The 9,583-nt window shown below is 49.1% G+C and overlaps 1 pseudogene; it reads left to right on the top strand.

Annotated features, from left to right (window-relative positions):
- Nucleotides 1–219: 219 nt before the first annotated feature.
- Nucleotides 220–400, top strand: LOC144126495 (U2 spliceosomal RNA; annotated as a pseudogene).
- Nucleotides 401–9,583: the final 9,183 nt, after the last annotated feature.

Here is a 9,583-nt window from a genome sequence, read left to right on the forward strand (position 1 = left end):
CAGACAGTTCTTGGTCGCCGCAGGGCGCAAGGAAAGGCGCCAGTCGATGCCCAGACCTGTATTTGTGTATGTTACCTCCCCCCCATCCTTTCTTACTGTACCCTCACCTCTTTTATTTAATTTCTTCATTCTGCCGGCTATCCTTTATTTCCGCTGCCCAATAGCTCAGGTGCCTCCGTATAGTGGTGGCAGATGCCGGGGCTAGCTGAAATCTTTTCGTTCCTTTTAATTTTTATATTCAATTTTCTATAAACTGTACTACCCGCATCCAGTTACGGGTCTTTTTTGGCCCCATGATATTAAACTTATTTTTGGAATCTGGCGGAGTGCTTGAAGCTTGCTTAACCACCGCAACGGGTTGGCCTGGTATTGCACTGCCTCCGGGATCGGCCCGGGATATAATAGCGCGCGTCTTTTCTTTCAATCTTTGCACTCCTACCTTTCAACTCCTACATTCAGCACGTGGTAGTGCTTGTGGCTCGGCTTAAGCCAGTGGGCAGACCCGTGCACTTTCCTTTTCATTCTTCCTGTCAACAACAGCAAGCAAGCAAGCAAGCAAGCAAGCCCTCTGCGACCACTGATTCGCCCACCAAGGCCTTCCAAAGGTCGTCTCCAATACTGTCTCGAGGACCAAAAGTCGTCGGTACGAATCCCTCACGGGTAAATCGACTAACAACATTGTGCGCCCAATCGGATCGATTTGTTTGCACCACTGCGAACTGCGCCAAACGGGTGGGCCACAATTTTGTCACCAATGGCGACTACAAGTGGCACTAATCTTGTCAGCCGCTCAGATGTTATATAAGCGGAATGCCAGCAACGAAGACAAAGGAGGCAGGGGGTAAACCAGCCGACATTCCTGACGATTGCGCGCGAGCGGTCATGTTTGGCTGACCTGGAGCCAGATTACGCAACTGTCAATTAGTAAAAGTGTCTAAAACTTGTCACAAAGGTGCCAGTAAGCCTCGCTCCTATTGGCTGGTCGAAGGCGGCGGCCATATTGGTTTTTTTGCGTCATGGGTGGATGCAGATGACGTCACGAATGTGGTAGAAGTGAAGTCGTTGCACACCTAATTATGCAGCCGCTATTTGACAGTTTTTGTCACAGTTTTGAGGTTGTCAATTTGGCCATTGCCTTTGTGACAGGAAATGGCGGCGGTGTACGCGGCGATACGACTGAGGCGGCTGCGCTGGAGCGAGCAACGACGAAGGAGGGCGCACGAAGACGCGTTTGATTTGCCGGACGAGCTGTTTCGACGCCTTTTTCGACTGGAGATGCGGACTGTGGAGTGGCTTTGCGACGGACTCTCCTATGAACTGGGATGTTTGCGTGCGAGTGCGCTGTCGGTGCGGCGGCAGGTATGTGGACTGCGGTTCTTTGCCACGGGCGGTTTTCGGGCTGCCGTTGGTAATGAGGCGTACGTCTGCATCGTACAACCGGCGGTGAGCAAATGCGTACAGCGGGTGTTGGAGGCAATTTTTAAAGTTAGTGCGCAGAAGGGGTGGGTTCCGTCGTCACCTCTGTGACACACAGCTACATATAAATAAGACACGCTTATGCTGGCAAATCACTTTATTTTTCCCAGCAAATGGCACTTCGTGGTCGTCTTCTGTTTCCCAGGGAAAAAGAAACAAACAACCATCGTCACATACTGCAACGCCTCACCTTTTCGCACTTTTGTCATCGATCGAAGGAGCCGAATAACACAGCAAAGCTATTACAGGGGCTAGTTGGTTGATCATACAGGGAACAAATGCGCTACAAGCGACACAAAAAGGACACATACACACGGCACAAGCGCAAACTAACAACTGTTTATTCCATACGGAAGGTGCGTTTATTGGTTGATCAAACAGGGAACAAATGCGCTACAAGCGACACAAAAGGACACATACACACGGCACAAGCGCAAACTAACAACTGTTTATTCCATACGGAAGGTGCGTTTATATACGCAGCGTCAGTTTTTGAAAGAAGCACCCATCCCATAATCAAACACATGACTATCACCACGACACAGCATCTGCACTTATCATGTCAATCTCAGTTTTTGTAAGTGCAATAGAAGGAGTGCTTACACAAGTTTCATTTTACGCCTTCTAGATTAAAAATGCTTCGACTATCTCTCTTTCAATCCTTTCTTTCTGTTTTCCTCCAATTGTGGTCCTGTGGAAAATTGGTGCGCACTTCTTCTTACACCTGCTGCAATGTTGCGCTAGATTTCCCGGGTCGTTAATTTTGTCGCAGTCATTGTGATGCTCCAAAAGTCGCGTGTTGACACATCTTCCCGATTGTCCAATGTATTGGTTTCCGCATGATATTGGTATTCTATATATGATGTTCTTCTGGCATGGTACGAACCTTTCCCTGTGGGCAATGTCACATTCCTTGCGCTTGTCAATCTTTCCTTTTGCGTTCACCTTGTTGCACAGGCTTATCAGCTTTTTTGGTGCGCTGAATACAACTTTCACTTGGTGTTTGTTCGCCACCTTCTTCAATCCGTGCGATACCTTATGTATATACGGTATAACAACCATTCCTTCTCTATTACTCTGTTCTTTCGACTTCTTTTTTTCCTTCCTCGTCAGGGATTTCGGCACTTTTTCGCCCACTGACGCGATCATGTTGTCAGGGAAACCACTATCGGTCAGCCGACTTATTTGCATGCTGATGCTCTGTCATTTTGTGCTCGCAGGACTTCGTCAGGCTCTGCATCATACACGATTGGGCAACACTCCTTTTGACAAGCTTAGACTGGCTGGAATCATATCGCATGATGCTTTTTTCACTTTTTGTATGATACCACCAGCAAGTATGGACAGGGGTTTCCTGTATTTGTAGATCAAGGAATCTTATCATCGCTTTTTCCGGGAGTTCGTACGTGAAGTCAAGGCCATCAAATATGCGTTTGAAAAGCGTGACCATCGCCTCCGCGTCAACCGCGCCTGCTTTTTCCGCACTAAAACAGAGCAAGAAATCGTCTACATACCGAAAGCATGCCAACACGTTCCTGCCTTCGAGCTCTGGTTTGAGGGTGCGATCACCCTTTGCCATGTACAGGTTCGAAAGCACAGGGGCCAGACACGAACCAATGCATATGCCGCCTCTCTGTGCGTACACTTTTCCTTCATACTGCAAGTACAGGGATCTTAAATATACCCAAAGTAGTTCAAGGAACCCACTGACGCTCGTCCCACATTCATTCTGAAACTTCGTCGCTCCGTAGCTGTCAATACTTTCCTCTGCTGCAGAAATCGCACCGTCTTGAGGAATTGAATAAAACATGTCTTTAACGTCCACAGACAAGCACGTCACCGGTGTCCCATTCTTCAAGAAGCAGATGACCTGCTCTGATCCTTTCACCATGTATGGGTCATCACAAGTCAGCTTAGACAGTTGGACCTGCAAGTATCTAGCAACATGACTTTGCCATGTGTTCTTGTCCTCAACGATCATCCTGAGGGGGTTGCCTTCTTTGTGGGTTTTGACCGAAAAGAATGGCCGCAGTGTGAGCCCCTTGCTTCCTTTGACCGCGTTCGAGAGCTTTTCCAAACCAAGCCGGGCACAGGATTTGGCCGCTTCCAATCTCATTTTCTTCAGATCTTTTTCCTCCACATTCAATTCGTCGAAATTCTTTCGAATGGCGTCAATAGCTTTTCTCTCGTGTTCTTCTCTGTTCATAACCACGAATTGACCGGTTTTGTCCGAAACTTGAAGCGTAAGTGCGTGGTCGATTAAAAATTCAACAGTCTTCTTGATTGAAAAACGCTCCTTTCTTAGTTGTGTCAGTTGGGGCCCCTAAGCTGGAGAAAGCTGCCTGCGTTGCTGAAGGTGTAAATTGCGTCAAAAAACTGCCACAACCAAGAAAGGAGCGTTTTTCAATCAAGAAGACTGTTAAATTTTTAATCGACCACGCACTTACGCTTCAAATTTCGGACAAAACCGGTCAATTCGTGGTTATGAACAGGGAAGAACACGAGAGAAAAGCTATTGACGCCATTCAAAATAATTTCGACGAATTGAATGTGGAGGAAAAAGATCTGGAGAAAATGAGATTGGAAGCGGCCAAATCCTGTGCCCGGCTTGGTTTGGAAAAGCTCTCGAACGCGGTCAAAGGAAGCAAGAGGCTCACACTGCGGCCATTCTTTTCGGTCAAAACCCACAAAGAAGGCAACCCCCTCAGGATGATCGTTGAGGACATGAACACATGGCAAAGTCATGTTGCTAGATACTTGCAGGTCCAACTGTCTAAGCTGACTTGTGATGACCCATACCTGGTTAAAGGATCAGAGCAGGTCATCTGCTTCTTGAAGAATGGGACACCGGTGACGTGCTTGTCTGTGGACGTTAAAGACATGTTTTATTCAATTCCTCAAGACGGTGCGATTTCTGCAGTAGAGGAAAGTATTGACAGCTACGAAGCGACGAAGTTTCAGAATGAATGTGGGACGAGCGTCAGTGGGTTCCTTGAACTACTTTGGGTATATTTAAGATCCCTGTACGTGCAGTATGAAGGAAAAGTGTACGCACAGAGAGGCGGCATATGCATTGGTTCGTGTCTGGCCCCTGTGCTTTCGAACCTGTACATGGCAAAGGGTGATCGCAACCTCAAACCAGAGCTCGAAGGCAGGAACGTGTTGGCATGCTTTCGGTATGTAGACGATTTCTTGCTCTGTTTTAGTGCGGAAAAAGCAGGCGCGGTTGACGCGGAGGCGATGGTCACGCTTTTCAAACGCATATTTGATGGCCTTGACTTCACGTACGAACTCCCGGAAAAAGCGATGATAAGATTCCTTGATCTACAAATACAGGAAACCCCGTTCCATACTTGCTGGTGGTATCATACAAAAAGTGAAAAAAGCATCATGCGATATGATTCCAGCCAGTCTAAGCTTGTCAAAAGGAGTGTTGCCCAATCGTGTATGATGCAGAGCCTGACGAAGTCCTGCGAGCACAAAATGACTGAGAGCATCAGCATGCAAATAAGTCGGCTGACCGATAGTGGTTTCCCTGACAACATGATCGCGTCAGTGGGCGAAAAAGTGCCGAAATCCCTGACGAGGGAGGAAAAAAAGAAGTCGAAAGAACAGAGTAATAGAGAAGGAATGGTTGTTATACCGTATATACATAAGGTATCGCACGGATTGAAGAAGGTGGCGAACAAACACCAAGTGAAAGTTGTATTCAGCGCACCAAAAAAGCTGATAAGCCTGTGCAACAAGGTGAACGCAAAAGGAAAGATTGACAAGCGCAAGGAATGTGACATTGCCCACAGGGAAAGGTTCGTACCATGCCAGAAGAACATCATATATAGAATACCAATATCATGCGGAAACCAATACATTGGACAATCGGGAAGATGTGTCAACACGCGACTTTTGGAGCATCACAATGACTGCGACAAAATTAATCACCCGGGAAATCTTGCGCAACATTGCAGCAGGTGTAAGAAGTGCGCACCAATTTTCCACAGGACCATAATTGGAGGAAAACAGAAAGAAAGGATTGAAAGAGAGATAGTCGAAGCATTTTTAATCGAGAAGGCGGAAAATGAAACTTGTGTAAGCACTCCTTCTATTGCACTTACAAAAACTGAGATTGACATGATAAGTGCAGATGCTGTGTCGTGGTGATGGTCATGTGTTTGATGATGGGATGGGTGCTTCTTTCAAAAACTGACGCTGCGTATATAAACGCACCTTCCGTATGGAATAAACAGTTGTTAGTTTGCGCTTGTGCCGTGTGTATGTGTCCTTTTTGTGTCGCTTGTAGCGCATTGGTTCCCAGAATAACACAGACTTCATTGATTTCGTACCAAGCGCTTCTTGCAAGTTCGCTCGGTAGTCACGTAGCCTTCACTGCGTTCGTTCAATTTTCAAGCGAAAAGGTTCACTACCGGGATCAGAGCCCAGCTTCGCGTGAGCCGAACTGGTGAGTTATGCGCATGCGCGAAAAGGAGTGACGTCACGCGCCGCGCAGGTGGTTGCTCCTCGCCGCAGCCGCTGCCGCCGCCAATTACATCGCCTGACCTTTCGGCGCAGCCGCGCGCTACTCCACATGTGCGTCATGTGCATGCACAAGGGGGCTATTTAATGCGCTTGCCAGAGAATAATCGTGCGCACTCGACATGGAAGGGAAGGGGAGTGCGGCTGCTGCTAGACTACGCAGAAAAGCTGAGAAACTACATTCGTTCGATCCAGAAGTACTCGTTTGGGAGTTGGCTGCGGAACAGCTAAAAAATGATAAAGCCAAAGCTAAACGTGCAGCCGAAATGCCTGAAGAACGGGAAATACGCCTCGCTAAACGACGTCGGAAAGAAGCCGAAAAGCGTGTCTTGGACGCATCTTCAGCCAGCAGCAGCCAAGCGAGTGAGGAAGAGGAAACAAGAGAGTAAGAAGAGAAAAATCCCAAGACTCGCCGTTACAACGACCACGTGGTACAACTTAGTGAAAGTGCGAGTGCGACTAGGGTGTTTACGACAGACTTTGTGAACAACTCATTCGGCCATGTTTGTGATGTGTGCGAAACTGTGGCACTTGCGAGATTTGACGTCGGTAAGGGACAGTATGCGTGCGACGTTAAGTTTAGCAACTGTCGAGTTGAGTGGAACCGTGGCTAGGTGTGCGCGTCGTGCAAGGGATCTCTGGTGAAACATAAAATCCCTCTCTACAGTGTTAGCAATGGGTATCGCTATCCACCTATGCCACCTGGTTTTCCACTGCTAAACGATGTAGCCGAAAGACTTATTTCATCACGCATCCCGTTCGTCCATGTAACCATAACCATGACGTCAAACCAAGCATAACTGAAGCTTTTCGCTTCTATATCCAGGCTTAACCAGAGCTAAGCCACTGCCTAATTTTTTTTTCTGCACACTTAGGTCAACCACGTAGTAGCTTGATTTCAGACGCCGCGTAAGCAAAAATAACACGGAGTGGAATCTGCTGCTTTCGTGCAAAGCGGCTTGACGTTTTACCCCCGTCAGCGCATCCACGCGGCAGCAAAAGTTACACACCAGCAAATTTAAAGGTACATCTTCGAACGCTTTTTGTTTTGATTAGTATTTTCGAACTTTAAACACAGTCCTTTGGCAAAATAAAATATTAGTTATTGTGACATTCCTTGTGTGCTACGAGGTACATTCCTTGTGTGTGCTACGAGGTACATTCCTTGTGTGTGCTACGAGGTACATTCCTTGAGTGTGCTACGAGGTTCCGCGTTCGACGGCGCGGCGTAGACGGAGACCCAGATGACAGCGGCATCATCAATTACCCAGCCATGCTCTTTGAGTGACGACCAGAACGAAGGGATTTAAGCCCAACCGGACCCAACCGGACCCGCCGCCGCCGCCGCGGGGAAACTGGCTTTATCCTCCCCAATTGGCGTGGCGGTTCCAGGGGCGGCCCTCCCGGGCACATTCCAGGACAAGGGAACTGTCAGCGGGCCAGAGCGCGCCTTACCTTGAGGAGCGAGTGTCAGTTGATGGATGGAGAATGGAGGCCGGTGACCCGCGGGAACTGTCAGCGGGCCAGAGCGCGCCTTACCACAGCCGACGCTATGCGCTACCTCGAAGACAACCTTCTTTCCCTCGGACTCAACACGTGAAGGGGGCGAGACCATAAGTGGGGTGGTATGTTTTTGCGCCCAGGTGAAAGCCCTAGCCCCCCCTCCTTCCCCTCCGGCGTGGGCGTCCTCACCCTAGGGAGTGTGGAGAAGAGGATATAAAAATCGACAAGCAGTACGGAAGAACACGCTCAGGACGACATTGTTCGCCAAGAGGGCCTTCAGCGCCGAAGCCCGACGGCGTGCAGCTTCTGCCAGCAACCGCTCGAGCCCAACTCCGGAGCCACTCCATCGCCCCCATGAAGTCGTCGGCACGTAAGCTCGGACGCCCCAGCCTCTGATGTATAATCTTAATCATGTGTAATTATTGAATATATCTGTTTGTTTAAACTGAGCCATACGGTGTCTCTTTGCCTCTCCGTCCCGTGTGGACCTGCGCATTATGGGGGTCATCACACTGGTGTCAGAAGTGGGGTCTCAAAAGGAAATGTCCTCTGAATGCTGTGACATTCATGACTTCAAAATTGTAATCAAAAGGGAATCACGGAACTGATTGTGGGACTTTTACCCCCATTTGAGAGGCTTGAGGCACTGGAGGGCTTGAGAAAAAAAAAAAGTCTGTATCTGAGGGAGCTCCCACTCCACAGCCGTCGCTCGGAGCAAGCATGCTGGCATTAGGAAGCGTCATTCCGACGTTTACGGGAGATAAGACAGGGGTTCCAATCTGCGATTTCTTTTCCATGCTAGAAGAGATTGGGAAAATGGGGGAATGGTCCGATGCTCAAATGCTGGGAATGGCGAGGTGTAAGATGGCAGGAGCTGCTCATGATTTTGCATGGCGAGACGAAAAAGTAAAATCCACAAAATCATTTGCGGAATTTAAGAAGCTCGCGTTTGAGAATTTTGACACTGAACCACGTCACGTGCGGGTACAGAGGTTCTGTGACGCCGGACAGATGGTAGGGGAGGACGTGCGAACATTTGCGTCGCGGCTTCAGCGCCTAGCACGCGATACGTTAAGCAGGGAGGAGGAAGGAGACCAGCTAAGGAAGAAATACGCGGAGGATCTACTTAAAGAGGAAATGACCGCTTTGTTCGTGGCTGGTCTGCAAGACCCCGTGCGCAGGTTCGTGCTCTCGCGCAAGCCGAGCAATTTCGACCAAGCCGTGGCGGCCGCATTGGATGAGGAACGAAATGAGGCGCTAACGACAGCCGCAGCGAGAGTACGCGTCATAGAGAGAGCGGTGCTCAACCCTGAGGTTGCTCTCTTGACAGAGCGGTTAGATCGCTTAGAAAAGCTGCTATCTCAGCAGGTGGAACGCCAGGTTGAAGCGCGCGCTCAACAGCGCCCATTCGCTGGAAACCGGAGACCGCCACAAAGCTACAGGCGCGGTATGCGAGATTTTGAAGAAATCGTATGCTTCGCTTGCCAGGGTCGCGGACACATCGCCAGGTTCTGCCAAAACGTGCGCCGTGGGGAGCCACAAAGAGAAGCAGGCGAGACACGCCCTAAGCAAGCCTACAGAGGGGCTCCAGATCCCGAGACAAAAAACTATATAGTCCTCCCCAGCCTGAGGAGCGTGGGGAGGGAGCAGTAGATGATGAGGTGGTGGTAGTTTGTGTGGCCGACGAGGCATGCCCTGTTGTGCGTTGCAAGTTAAATGGTTGTTGTATGGAATTGTTGATAGATACGGGGTCAAAGGTGACATTGCTTAAGGAGAGCAGTTTTAACACGCTTCGAAGGAAGGGGGACCGCGAGGTGTTGGAAGCGTCTGGTGGTATGACAACCAAATTTGTAGGCATAACGGGGGATCCTCTTGGCATAAGTGGACTCTACCGGTTACACTTCTCTCTCGGCGGAATTGCATTGGAGCACCCCTGCTACGTATGCTCGGACACGGTGTCTCTGCCAAACGGAGTGTCAGGTATATTAGGGCAGGATTTTTTGAGAAAAGGGAAGGTAGTAGTCTCATTCTCTGAGGAAGAGGTTAATGCGGGCGGATCAAAAGTTCCGTTTTT

The sequence above is a fragment of the Amblyomma americanum genome, chromosome 3, assembly GCF_052857255.1.
Source record: "Amblyomma americanum isolate KBUSLIRL-KWMA chromosome 3, ASM5285725v1, whole genome shotgun sequence".
NCBI classification, from domain to species: domain Eukaryota; kingdom Metazoa; phylum Arthropoda; class Arachnida; order Ixodida; family Ixodidae; genus Amblyomma; species Amblyomma americanum.